Source organism: Pinus tabuliformis, chromosome 5_2 (assembly GCF_031772625.1).
Source record: "Pinus tabuliformis cultivar Carrire ecotype Pingquan chromosome 5_2, CPIR1, whole genome shotgun sequence".
NCBI lineage: Eukaryota > Viridiplantae > Streptophyta > Pinopsida > Pinales > Pinaceae > Pinus > Pinus tabuliformis.
The window spans coordinates 853,683,437-853,698,447 of record NC_142306.1 but is presented as its reverse complement, the minus strand read 5'-3'; the positions used below and the strand labels follow the sequence as shown (position 1 = coordinate 853,698,447).

The window sequence follows — 15,011 nt, the reverse complement described above, 5'->3', positions numbered from 1 at the left end:
ACCTCTATATCATCTAAAATCGTGAGCTGCATCTGAGTGCTATCTACCTCCATACCTTGAGCAGTCCTTTTCTGCATGTTACTGGGAGAGGGCATTTTGGTGTCTGCGGGTTGCTTAGAAGTGAGGGCTTTCTTTGAGCTTGATGGAGCAGAATGGGCAGAAGTCTTAGGAATGGCTTCAGGTTGTTTCTGATTATCTAAAATATGAACCTCCGGCTGGAGCATGATTTCAAAGTTGTTGCTTATTGAAGGCAAGGAGGTGCTGGTGACAAGTTTTTTGACTGAGATAGAGGGCTTTTTATGGGTCATTTTGCGATTGGGAATTTTTGTGAACCCATCCGAGTCGGATTTGTCCATTGAAGGGGTGGTCATGGATTTCATAATGGAGGGACAGTCTCGGAATAAATGGCCTGAGGCGTGGCATTTTAGACAGCGGAATGGTACATGCTCATAATCTATTGTTTGTAACCATTCATAATCATCATGGTAGAGGCTTACCGCGTCCGGGAGAGCTTTGCTAAGGTGCATGTATACACAGGTCCGCGCATAGGAGGTGTATCACTTCAGCTTTGTCTCCTCTGCCACTTTGATGAATTTGCCTAAACCATTCCCAATGTCTCGCAAAGAATCTTCGTCCCAATACTCCAGAGGGAGAGAATAAAGGCACAACCACACTGGGACCCAGCTCAGATCTTCTTTGTCCAGGTTAAAGTGATCGATCCATCCTCTTAGTTATAGCCCTACTGCATTGAAGAAATATGGTCCTCCATCCAATACCCTGTTTTGGTCCTCCAGACAATTGAAAATGGCAGTAAAGAAGCCCCTAGGCCCTAACTGCAGTGTTATGTGCCCTTTTGGCTTCCATTTGGCTATGATCCGGTTGTGCAAAGCTTTCTCCATTGGCCAAAGGCCTCTGAACTTTCCTATCAAACTATGATCCCTCATAAATTGGGTCTGAGTGTTGATGCGCTGACTTGGGAGCTCCATTTTGGGTTTATCAACTGCTACCAGCTTGCAGGTGTTTGACGTCACTCGTGGTTCTTCATTTGTGTTATTATTCATTGGCGTATTTTCATTCTCTGTTGTTGTATCTTCTGGATGGTCCATCCTGACATTTTCAGTCTATTAGAAGCCGTTTTCCGTATCAGCGGGGGGAGGAATCATGTCCTCCCCCTGAGGGGATTCCATTGCGCGATAGTTGTTCCTTATTGTGCTGTAGCTGCCTTATGGCTAAAGGTTAATGGCAGAACGATGCAGTCTGTGAAGGTCTGCCAGTTGCAGAGCAGCATCAAACCCTAAGCACTCCACTCTCCATTTTCTTTTTTTTGACATAAACAGTTAGTTTTTATTTAAAATTCAGCAAATGAGCTACCGAGGACTTTAACACTAAAACCCTGTATTTCCTTGTTACAGTCAGCGGGGAAAGAAGATTTTTCTTTTGAATAGTCCACTGAATGAGTTACACTGTGAATGAAAATAGAGGCTTGAAAAAGAACTTGATTTGGTTTCAGAATGGTGCCTTGAAATTTTGCTACTTTTGCTTTCCGTGACGTAGCTCTACTTCCTAGCTTGTAGAGAGGAGATCCAACGCGCCGGAGTGCTGGATCATCCCAAGAATCACTGTGTTTTCTTTTTGAAATGTCTGGTGGAGTGTTATATAGTGTTCAATAATGCCAAGAGCGATAAATTGGCCTTGAAGAGGCCCTCGTGAACTCCCCAACACCTACCCAGACACAGCAGTGAGTTCCAACGACGAACAGAGATCGAAAATGCTACGGTTGCATTCTGAATTTTCCCTTGTGGATGAGTCTGCATTTCGTAATAGGAGCCAGCTCAAAATGGTTCAATCCTGAAGTCTAGAGAATCTGAATCAGCGAAATTCTCAATGGAACAAAGGCCCAGACAACTCCAAAATTAAGGAATATTGCAGTCCAATTCAACATTATTTACTAACAGAGATCTCCTGCTCCTAAGAGAGCCTAGGTTGGCTGCCAAGTCCGCTTGTGAGTTTAACTTCCTCAGAACATGATAGAAGGAGATTTTGTGGAACTTGGGCAATAGTAGTCTGATTTTTTTGAGGATGGGGGCTAACTACACCTGAGAAGGGATCTTTTGAGAGTTCATAGCCTGTATAATTAGTCTGGAGTCTCCAAAGACTGATATGGAGAGGAGATTCCTCTTGATAGCCATTTTTAGACCCTGCCACAGAGCAAGAGCCTCTGCTCTGTTGTTTGTTTCATGCCCTATACCCCAAGCAAAGCGCAGCTCAGTTGAGCCACCTAGACTTAAGATAATTCCCCCGCCACCTGCCTTTCCTAGGTTACCTTTAGAGGCCCCATCGAAGAATAGGCAGTGATCATCCAAAGCAGATCTCCATTTGATGAATTCCTATTCTTCCAGACGAATTTCCCAATGATAAGGGGCTTTAGCAAGAGGAATGGATCTATTCTAATGATTTGGAACAAGCTATTTTAACCATTAATCTTCCTTGCTATCCAAAATCATGCCATTTCTTATGGTGGGTTTGGTTTCTAAGGCCTCCCCCAACAGAGCTTTGATCTTAGTGATAATTCTGACCGGGTTACAACTCTCCTCCCTAAATATTTTGTTGTTCCTCTCCAACCACAGTTTCCAGCATGTGAATTTGGGGATCCACATCTAGCCAGTCTTGAGAAATATTTTTTTGGAGAGAGAGAACGGGGATAACTTGGCCTAGTTTCTTAGCAGGTCCTGAATATTTCCTGGAAGCTCTATTTTGTCAGGTCCTAACATCAGGACACCCTTCCAAACTTCTTGAGCAAAGGGGCACAATAAGAACAGGTGGTTAGCCATTTCTTCATCTGATGCACACAGAGGGCACTTGGAGGGACCCTCCATTCCACACTTCCTCAGGTTATCTGTAGTGAGGATACTTTTATGCACCAAAGTCTAGCAAAAGAAGTCAATTTTGGGGAGAGCAGGAAAATACCAAATAAATTTCCATTGAGTTGGCTCTGGGGGGACGCTAGGGACATCCATCATACTTTTGTAACCTTCTGCTACTGAGTAAGAGCTTGAAAGAGAACCCCACCCTCTTTTGTCCTTAGAAGAGGCCTTTAAGGGAGATTTTCCTTGGAGCAAATCCAACAATAAATTGGCTTCACCATCCAGCCAATGAGGGACCTCCCCCAAATTCCAACCATCCCATAGACTTTCTGCATCATTTGTCCAATTGGAGATGTCCCAAAGGGTTTCTAGATTACTAGCCTGAAGCCAAGCTTTGATATTTTCCAGTTTTGCCATCTGATTCAAGGGCTGATCTCCAAGAATCGAATCTTCCCAAATTTTTATTTTTTCCCATTACCTGGGATCCAATAAAGCTTATGACTGAAAAGTTTCAAAGCTGTGAGACAGAGTTTGAAAACTGGTGATCCTTTGGAAATTCTAGGAGGCTGGTCCAAGCACCTCAAACGTTGCCCATGAAAATATTTTTTCCATAGAACTCTCTTGCTCCAACTAGGATTCCCAAAAACAATGTTCCAAAGGAGCTTGGAGCCTAGAGCAAGATTTTGGGCTGCCAGATCCCGCATTTGGAGACCTCCTTCCAAGAATGGCTTCTTAATAGTGTCCCAATTAACTAAATGGAGCCTTCTTTCATTATTTTTCCCTCCCTCCCATAGAAATCTTCTCAGGAGACCATCCACTTTACTAATAAAGGTTTTAGGGGCTAGTAGAATGGAGTTCTGATAAACTGGGAGACTTATGAGAACAGATTTCATAAGGATTACCTCCCCAACATTATTCAACCATAAGGCTCCCCAAGCTTGTATTCTGAGTTTTAGCTTATCTAGCAGGGGCATCCAGTGAGCTACCTTAGGATTTGATTTGAAGATTGGGATCCCAAAATACTTAAGTGACTCCTAGGTCAGGGTTCTTTCCATTTCTAATAGCCTTGCTATGTCTGTCAAATCTTTGATCGAGCAATTCCAGCCATAGATCATGCTTTTTAGATGGTTAATCTTTCTGCCCGAAACCTCCCTATAAATGTCCAGCTCCTTCTTGAAGGTTCTAGCAGAATTTATGCTAGCTCCTCCAAGCAGTAATGTACCATTAGCAAACTGGGCATGATTTATGTCTTTAACATTGTGAGCCATTCTCAGGCCTGGCAGAGTTTGGATCTGTTGACAGTAATCTAGCTGGAAGCTGAGGACCGAAGCTTGAATGACGTAAAGAAGCGGGGACAAAGGGCAACCTTGTCTTAGCCCCCTCGAGGCTTGGAAAAATTCTGTTGAACAACCATTAACCAGAGGCACTATCCAAGCGGAGGCAATGCAGGCTTTCACCTAAGTTATGAGAACTTTTGAGAAGCCAAAATTCTCCACCACAAAACAGGAAATCATGTCTCACCCTGTCAAAGGCATTTGTCAAATCTAGCTTAATCACCATGCCTTTCTCTTTTTGATGATAGCTTGAATGAATTGCTTCTTGCACCAGCACAATATTGTCAAGAATCTTTCTCCCTTTTATGAATCCTCCTTGGTTTTCAGGAATGATGACCGACAGAATTTTCTTAATACGGTTGGCTATTACTTTTGTAATCAGCTTATAACTTGCATTACACAAAGAGATGGGCCTAAATCTGCTGAAATCGGTGGCGCCTTTGTCTTTCGGAATCAAGGCAAGGAAGGCCGAGTTGGTACTGCCTCCAATCTTGGTGCAGGTCTGAGATTTACGGATCATTCTCAGAAGGTCTTTTTTAATTGTAGGCTAGCAAGTCAGGTAGAACCTTGCAATGAACCCATCAGGGCCCGGGGCTTTATTCGGATCCATGCAATCCAAAGCTTCTTTAATCTCATTCATACTGATCGGAGTAGTCAGCATAATATTGTCAGAATCTTGAACACAGTGAGGAATAAGATCAATTGGATAGGCTTGAGAATCGATAGGAGGGTCTTTCGAGGCAGAGTAAAGATATTTGAAGAAGGAGTGGGCTGCTCACTTTATGCCTTCAGAATCTTTAACCATGGTGTTTAGATAGTGAATTTCATTTACCGTTTTGAAGTGCTTGCGTGCTTCAACTTGCTTATGGAAGTAGCTTGTATTTTTGTCTTCGACCTGTAACCAAAGATTTCTGGACTTCTGTCTCTAGAACTCTTCTTCATCCCTACTTTCTCTATGGAGATCCTTTTGCAGCTCTACTTCTTTTTTAAGAAGGATTTGAGTTACATCGGAATTCTCCATTGTTAATTGATGGCCTTCTAAATTGTCATGCATCTCCTTTCTTTTAGTGGTGGGCGTTTTCAACCTTTTAGCCCACTCCTTGAGCTCCCTTTTAAGTCTCCTCATTTTTTCTTCCCACACAAAGAAACGGGATCCTTGAACTTGCCGGTTCCAAGCCTTGGAGACCACCTCCTGGAATCCTTCTTGATGAACGCATAGAGAACTGAATCTAAAGGGAATGGGGCCAAGATTTCCATCCAAGGAGAGCTCAAGAAGAATGGGTTTATGGTCAGAGGTGTAGTTCGGCAGAATTTTAGAGGTGGCCATTAGACCACAAGTCAAGAAGGAGGATTGGACTAGAAATCTGTCCAGACAAGCAACAATGTGGCTAGGGCCTATCCTTTTGTTTGACCAGGTGAATTTCCCAGATGTGGACTTGATATCCTCCAATTCCCAATCTAAAATTAGGTCTTCAACCCATTCTCTAGCTAGGTCCCTGACGAGCAAGCCCCCCTTTTTCTCTTCTGCAGCTAGCGTAACATTCAGATCACTTGCAATAATAATATTTTATGGGTTGTGCAAGAAAAGATAGGACTAGAGAAAGTCCCAACAAATTTTTTCTTAGATGGTAAGACCGGAGCATAAAAATTGAACATACTTACTTGGTGGCTAGATTCTTTATGGAGGAGCTTAGTGAGTAGCCAATGGGATCAACATTCTTCGTGAATCAGATCATATTTGGAGCTATCCCTCTCCAATTCCACGAGATGTATTTCATTATTTACTGGCTTGGAAGGTTGTGGCTCCTTTTGGAGCCTGACCATGCTTGCGCCTAGATCTGGTATTCATCATTCCTTTGAGAGTTTTCTGACAGCCTTGGAGAACATCCAGATAAGTTTGTTCCTCTCTCTGTTTCTTCTTGGACATTCGTCCCCTGGCCGACTTGATAGGAGTGACTTGCGAGCTGTCTGAATCTGAGACTCCATCTTCTGAATCTCCCTTAGAATCGAAGCCCAGACTGATGCGCTCCTTGTTTTCTTCTTTTTCCCCTTGTTCATCCTCTGATGGAGGAAGAGTTGACTTTGCCTTTTCTTCTTTCACTTTCTTCAATGGGTCTTCCAGTTCCTTTTGGGTTCCAATGGCATCTGTCTTTACCCCAGAGGAAGAACCCTCTTTTGGAACTTCTTTGGCTTTTGGTTTAGGCTGGAGCTTCACCAATGGCCTTTAATTTTTCTTCTCAGTTGGTTTTGGGACTGCCTTTCCCTTTTTTATTTCTTTCTATCCTTCTTCATCCACTTTGTCCCCCGTTGGAGCTTTTGGGAAATTTCGTTGCAAGTGTCGATGTTCATGACAGGTTCTACATTTGAAAGGCAGTTGCTCGTAATCCAAATTTTGATAGTGATGCCATTCTCCAACTATAAGTTTTACTGCTTCGGGCAGTCCAGCTTCTAGATCGACTTCCACACAGATTCTTGCGCAGGTATATTGGCCCTTGTTATCTTCTTTGTCAATGAAACGACCTAGGCCATTTCCAATCTTCTGCAAGGTGTGATAGCTCCAACAATGGATCAGAAGATTGGGAAGTCGGACCCAGACTGGGACCTCTTTAGGGGTATCTATTGAGACATCAAAGTCGGCGGTCCACTTATTAAGATACAGACCCTGATTTCCCATAAAATACGGACCGTTTCTGAAAACCAAATCTCAATCTTCTTTGGAGGTGAACTGGAAAATGAAATACCCTCTTCTGACAACATAGCAGATCACATTGTTTTCCAGTTGGGGCCTCCAGTTGCGTTGGATCCAGTCATCTGTTGTTTTTTGTAGAGGGCCAACATCCCATAAATTGTTCTACCAACCCTTTGTCAGCCAGGGCCAGGGCAATTTTTATCGGTTGGTCTTCTGGCAGGGCGATCTTAAGAATTTCCTCTAGTTTTTTGATGAATTTCGAGACTTCTGGAATCAAACGTTTCTTCCCTTTCTGTGAGAGAAATCTTATGAAGAGATTGGTGGGGTAGGAGAAGGCTCCCCACCCCCACGCGCACTTATGGCGGCGACTACGCTCCTCTGCGATCGCAAAACCTAGACGCGGACGTTGTGCCAGCAGCAGCACTGGCTGGAAGAGGGAGGCAGAGCCCGATTGCGGGGATGCCGGGAAGGATTGAGAGCCCAGTAGCAGGGGCTGCCAGGCAGGGGGCCTGCGGAGGGCCGCAGGGGCCGAGGAAGTAGGGGCATGGGAGCTCCAGTTCAAAACGCGCGCGCAGATCACCTTGAAACTCAACACTGCCCTCCATTTTCATTCGAAGTGAAATATCGTATTAAACATAGGTTTGATCTAAAGTGGTCATTGTATTAAATATAAAGTTTTGTCTTAAAATATTTTTGTCTCAAAATGCTTTTGTCTTAAATATAAAGTTTTGTCTTAAAATAATTTTGTCTTAAATTGTTTTTGTCTTAAATTGTTTTTGTCTTAAAATAATTTTGTCTTAAACTATTTTTGTCTTAAATAAAAAGTTTTGTCTTTAAGTTTTTGTCTCAAACTACTTTTGTCTTAAATATAAAGTTTTGTCTCAAAATATTTTCGTCTTAAATTATTTTTGTCTTAAATATAAAGTTTTGTCTTAAAATATTTTTGTCTCAAACTACTTTTGTCTTAAAATATTTTTGTCTTAAACTATTTTTGTCTTAAATATAAAGTTTTGTCTTAAATATAAAGTTTTGTCTTAAAATATTTTTGTCTCAACCTATTTTTGTCAAATTTATATTTAAGACAAATCAATTGATATTAATTTTAAACGTAAAATAACTAAAATAAAAAATGAGTTTTTGAGACAAAAGATTTCTTTTGTCTTAAAAAAATGTCTCAAAAGTGCCCTTGATGTAGTAGTGTGTAGTTGTATATTAATTTACGAACATCGTTTGAAATCATCTAAAATAGTTATTTTTTGTCTACATTGTTGTGAATCTAGTCTCCTCAAGCATAATAGGAAAACGAATTCTAGAAGTTAACAAATTTTTTGATGCATGAACCTTTGGATTCAGGACTAGTTATTGTTCTTATTTTGTAGTAATGATCAAATTCAAGTTTGTCTCTCTACAATTTCATTTATTGGAAAATGTTCATTGGCATGTGCTATTGTATGCCGATGCTTTCCACGTACATCCTCTTCTGCTTTCTGATTTCACCTCCCAAAAAACAAAGTGAAACAACATCTTAATCAACATTGCATGACCTTTTTGTTTCCCTCATTTCCCGTTTATCTTTGAATTGATCTTTGCATCTGCAAGCACAGAACAATTTAGTGAAATAGAATATGAATATATGATTGCATGAAACCATGAAAGCCCATAAAGATTGTAGAGAATTTTATTTCAATGGAATACAAAAGACATGAATAACTGTAGACTGGATGGATCAAATCTAGTCATAAACGAAAAATACAGAAAACCAGGGAATGATACACATGTTTCTATGCCACTCTGAAGCTTGTATTTGTGGGTGAACGGTGAAAACGTTGTTGTTAGTATTGTCATTGTTATCAACTAATGGGACATCTCTGATACAAATTCCTTATATTGTTTTCATAGACTAGAGAGCTTTTCTAAAGCAACCAAAAGTCTTTCTCAGGTAATCATATTGCAGTATTATTTGATTTTATTTCATGTTTAGAATCTTTTGATTTGCTTCTCTTTTGATCCTTAATTTATATTGTTGTAGTTCTGAGAAGTCTGGGAAGGGGAAACATCCTGGAAAAGGTGGCAACAGGTTTGGGAAGAATGTGGGTCTTGGCTTCAAGACCCACAGAGAAGCTATTTAAGGTATGGTGATTAAATTCTGGGCAGATTTGATTATTGCGATATATTTTGTTTGTATATATTATTGTGCATTTAATTGTTGTTTCTATTAAATTATCCATTTGAATGCCAAAATGCTTCCTTGTAGCAAGGTTGCACGAGTAAGAAGACACACCAGGTATAGAAATGGTGTAGTTGTTATGAATTCCCAAAATATTGTTTGTTAGTATGGGGATATCGTTGAATGAACTCATAATGGTTGAGATCATATCTACTCTACTAACAACATATATTGGGAACTCGATGGGACAAGAATGCTTGATTGTGGCAACGAACATCTTGTGACTATCTTAGTGCTACCCATTACTTGGAGACATTTTAGTTTCCTATGTGGGCATCGACCATCTTGGTGTTTCTCCCGAGAAGACTGAAGCTGCATGCCACCTGCATGCAAGTAAATTACCATGATTCCACCCATAAGACTGAAAATTATCACCATTTGGAAATCAGGGATCCTGGTGCCATTTGAAATGTCTTTGTGCTTGCCAATTTAAATGTAACTTACTTGATCCATGTGTATTGGACTCTGGAGAAAATTCTAACACTGCCTTTGAGTTGTTTCCTATAAATACATTTGAGGTTGAAATACATTTTAAGTCTTCATATTTAAGACTGAAAATTGACTCCATCATGATAAAAACACAATTAAACCTGTAAATAAAAGCCCTTCATAATTTAGTATAGACTGGAACAGACTTCTTATGCCCAATACGTGCATTAATCACTTACCAGGCTTACACTATGCTGTAGATCTTCAACTATCAATCCATATGAATTAATTGAATGCAGAATCACATTTTTTTCTTTTTGTTTACCAGAATATATAGTGTCTGTGAAGTCAGGGAAGTAGCTGCTGTGATTCAAAAATAGCTATATGATGAATCATCCAAATTGATACAATAAAAAGCCTTTTTGTAGGATGTTTTGAATTCTTTGAACACACGTTCTGTAGGTCTCTGTAGCTGAAGAGCCCCTGTTTAGTAAGAATGTTAGTGGTAAAAGTAGCATGCCAGGTATGGAAGTGCTTTTTGAGTACCAAATTCTAATAGCATAAGTAATGATGCAACAGTCTTGTCTAAAGCTTTTACAATATATCTTGTGTTCTAAGACACCTTTTGAGCATTTTCAAAGAAGATAGGAACTCTCTTCATCATAGGTTTGCCAACAAAACCAACTTGCAACAGTTTTATCTCTTGCGTTTACAATATATCTTGTGTTCTAAGACACCTTTTGAGCATTTTCAAAGAAAGTAGGAACTCCCTCCATCATAGGTTTGCCAACAGAACCAACTTCTACTATCTGGTCAATCAGTGCCAAGGCAATTAATTAAATTCACTACCAGCAGGGAACTTAGCAAGAAATCATCAACTGCAAAGATAACCCCATGCTTGCCCTGTATCAGTTGTGGCCAACAAACAATCATTCCAGATGCAGGAAAATCATCTGTGGGGTTACTGTCATAAAAATAATACGGACTCGGTTTTCACTTTTAATTATTTCTTTACAGAGAAAGATGGTATTCTTTACAGACTCGATTTTCGCTTTTAATTATTTCTTTACAGAGAAAGATGGTATTCTTTACAGACTCCATTTTGCATATCCGATCTTACCTGAAAGATTCAAAGCTTTGGAACTAATTTCAAGAAGCTATGATACTCGGTGCTGAGAGGCAGTTGAATGATCATTGCCATACTGTTTTTATTTTTAATATTATCTATATGCACTGATTAATTTTTTTCTTTTTCCTTCATCGTTAACATATGATAATATATTATCTATATGCACTGATTAATTTTTTTCTTTTTCCTTCATCGTTAACATATGATAATAAAAGCAAAATTAAGAATCTTAAGAATAATCAAGATGTCATTCTTATGATTAGTTTTCGTTTTTTCTTGATTCTGATACATGAGCTAGAAGTTGTGCAATCATCTTGGTTTTATTTATTATTTTATTTTTATCTATAATTTTTATTTTGGTCTTTCGGTTTCCACTGATTCGTGTAAATATTTTCTGATTGATGCATATTATTTTATATTGCTGCATTCTCAACTAGATTGTCAATACACGTATTTGTCCGTTATATGTTTTTGGGTCTTTCTCCACTGGATTGTGTGAACTAGGTTTTCTTGGTTTTTATGTAGGGACCTACATCGACAAGAAGTGCCCATTCACTGGTACTGTTTCAATAAGAGGTCGTATATTAGCTGGAACATGTTACAGTGCTAAAATGACACGGACAATTATTGTCCGTAGGGACTATCTCCATTTTGTCAAGAAATATCAGAGGTAACTAGAGAACATTATAGTGAATTGCAATTATATTTGTATACAGTTCCATTTAAGTAGTAATTTTTGAATGTCTGCATACTTAACAGATATGAAAAGAGACATTCGAACATACCAGCCCATTTTTCACCCTGTTTCCGTGTCAAAGAAGGGGATCATGTTATCATTGGGCAATGCAGGTAAATCTATTTATGGGAATATCCACTTAAACCTGTGACTCTTTTTTGTGTTTTTATTGGTTGTTAACATTTTATATGATTTGCTTGTATTAGGCCCTTGTCCAAGACTGTAAGGTTTAATGTTCTGAAGGTGATTCCTGGACTCGAGCTCTGAACCTCTGCCTCATGCGCAAAAAAAAGACCATCAAGATGATGAAGCACAAGAAATCCTCCCTCATAATGCTGGCGAGAAAAATGAAATCGACATCTTTCCATCGAAAATGTTGTAACTTCTCAGGTAGAAGCGGGAGCGGCCGAGGCCTTGAAATGCGAAGTTAGAAGTCTTGAATTCCTGCAGCCATGGCAGAATAGGTATTCCAGCTCTATTCCTTCAAGGCTTTTTATGGTTTGTTTTATGTATTTTGGATTTTTTAGGGTTTCCACGGAAGAACAAGCGAGTTTCTGGAGTAGAGAAGATTTTGGTTTATTGAGCTCTTTCAGATTCATGTCGTTTTATGGTAGCTGTTGTTTTTCTTACATTTGTTTGGCCCACAATATCCAGTTTTTATTAAGGAAACCCTTCTTTTTCATCCTGTCTCTCTTCCTATGAAAAACGTGGGATTGGGGTTTAAGCTATTTGCAGCGGTCTTGTTTTGTATGACTCTAGCGCTGATCAAGGTGACATACATTGCAATTACCAGTTATTTCGCATTGAACTGCTGTCTGCCCTATTTAGAAAGTGAGAAGGTTGCGTTGTTTGTGGACAACATTCTGCATAGTCCCTCGTTCTGGCTATATGCAATAAGGCAAGGATCCAGGGCTTTAGTCGTTGGGGCATTCACTCCCTGCTGAGATTCACTTGAAATAGGGCTAATGTAGGGATTTGTTTCGTTGGCAAAGTTTTGTATGGTGTTTGTTTTTGTGTGGAATGGTTCAATGCATTGATTAATGGCCCAGATTTGATAAGTGTTTACTGGTTAGACCCTCAGTAATCTGGGGTGTAGAATGGCCAAAAGCTATTTTTGGTCCCTTGTTAGTTTGGCTTGTAAGATTCGCGTTAGACTGTTTGGTCCTTATTTGGAAACTTTTGGAAATAACATAAATTCGTAGACAAAGTTTCCATAATGCCAACTTTATTAGGATCTTGTTAACAATAAAAACAAGATATTCCAATGTGTTGGTGCCTTGCGCTGGTCTTTTTTTCTCCAGTTGTCTTACAAACGGCCAGCTCAAGATTTTCCCAAGACTTTTAATTTTTTTAAACAATGGGGATTTGAGTTTAGACTTTAGTACTTTAATCAAACGGGGTTCTTCATTTTGTCATGGTTCTTTTGCGTGTTTGGAGTTGCAAGCTCATGTTAAAGCTATTGATCTCAATGCAGGGTATGGGTATATACTGTGCAACAACAAGTTCTGAGGCCAATCTTGGCCTGGTCTGAGGCCTACTGAGGCACTGTTGTGGCCCCCTTCCTGAGGCCATTTTCTGAGGTACGAAGTGAAATCTAAACCCTATCCTGAGGCACGGTCTGAGGACTATCTCGCAGCATTTTCTGAGACAGATTTGATCTTTCTGTGACAAGAATTTGGCCTTCCTAAGGCACAAATTCCATCATCCCTAAGGCTGTGTTAAGGACAAGACAGAGGCTATTTGAGGACGAGACAGAAGCTGGTTAAGAATGACACTAAGGTTGTTTCTGAGGAGAATTTTGAAGCTGAATTATAAGACATAGCCTGTTGAAAACGAGCTCCAAGTTGTTGATCATGATCAATTTTTGCTAACGTTTGAGGCCTAATTAGGGCTGCAGTAGCAAGCCATTAAATCACTGTCAAAGCGACCTGATTAGGGTGAGTCTCAGTGAAGCAAGATCGGTCCTATCACAGAAGCAAGATCTAGGGCTGATTTGGCTGCATAAAGAATGTCTTGTTAAGGCACAGAAGAAGGTCTAATCAGGAAGCCTCTTGAAGCATTTGTAAGGGTTAATTTGGGCCTATTTGAAGGAACAAGATAAATTGCATGGTACAATAGTTTAGGGTCGGATTAGAGGTTTGATAAATATCAGCAAGAAGACTATTTTAAGTGTCAATCTTGAGGAAGGGCAAAAGTCAGTAGCATTTTTTGTATAGGAAAGTAATCAAATTCTGATCAGTGTCAAGGCTAACTCTTGCTGATTGTTGTCTACTCATGAATTGCTAAAATATGTCCAAAACTGCAAGAAGGAATGAAGTACAAAATTTCTGAGATGACAGGACTGCTAAAAGTATATGAGACTCCTTGACGTGCATGGTGTATCTCCTAGTTGCTGATGTCATGCGATGTGGTCATGAAAAGATAGTGGAGCCAGTACATGATGATTATCTGAGATGAACCCAGAACGTGTGTGGTCTTGATTGACTGCTAAGGTACGATGGCTTGTTGATATGAGTATGTGTAGATGAATAAGAGTTCTTACATAGGCTACTATTAGATCAGACTGCAAAGGTTTACTTGGTGTTGCATATAGCATTGTGGTGGATATGCTACTGTATGTGCTGAGTGTTGTGGTTAGAGATTATCTCCTGAGGTTATGTTTCGGAGAAATCTGAAGGTTCAATGTTCCTAAGATTTGTATGCAGTAGAGGGCATTTAATGGTACCATGCATAGCTGTGTGTATGTATTGCAGAGTTTTAATTGAGTACCTAAAGTGCCGAGTACACTACTGGATTGTTGAGCTAGGGATTGGGCTTCATAAGGTGATTTCGTCTCTCGCTGGCAGCCCTTGTTACTCAACAATAGTAGATTCAACAACAATACTAATTTTAGAGTAAAGTGTTGTAGAATATAATGAGTATGTTCCAACAACTTCTCACCACTCAATAGTAAGAAATCTAAGATACCCTGCAACACCAACTACAACCTTAATCCAATATATCCATAAGTATCCCCATCGCCCAACAACCTTTAATATTGGACATAAATAGTTTCATCTATAAATTTGATGAAGCCTTTAATGGGGACATAAATAGGTTCATCTGAAAATTTTATAAAAAATCTCATGGGAACTGTATGCATGTGATGCAAGTGAGCTAATGTATCTAACCCTTGCAACACCAAGTTATATGTAATATTGGGATAGGCTCTCCGATCATCCATTCTATTATTCTATCGCTATGCTCAAATATTGGTAGATGGGTTTATTTATAAAAAAGCAGTTAACCATAACAAGCCCTTTTAATAGAAGCCAAACGCCTTTTTCCAATATTCTATGCCACTCTGAAGCTTGTATTTGTGGGCGAACGGTGAAAACATTGTTGTTAGTATTGTCATTGTTATCAACTAATGGGACATCTCTGATACAAATTCCTTGTATTGTTTTCATAGACTGAGAGAGCTTTTCTAAAGCAACCAAAAGTCTTTCTCAGGTAATCATATTGCAGTATTATTTGATTTTATTTCATGTTTAGAATCTTTTGATTTGCTTCTCTTTTGATCCTTAATTTATATTGTTGCAGTTATGAGAAGTCTGGGAAGGG

The 15,011-nt window shown here is 39.5% G+C and overlaps 1 pseudogene; it reads left to right on the top strand.

The window, feature by feature from the left end:
* Window positions 1-1,097: 1,097 nt before the first annotated feature.
* Window positions 1,098-11,708, top strand: LOC149161993 (small ribosomal subunit protein uS17-like; annotated as a pseudogene).
* Window positions 11,709-15,011: the final 3,303 nt, after the last annotated feature.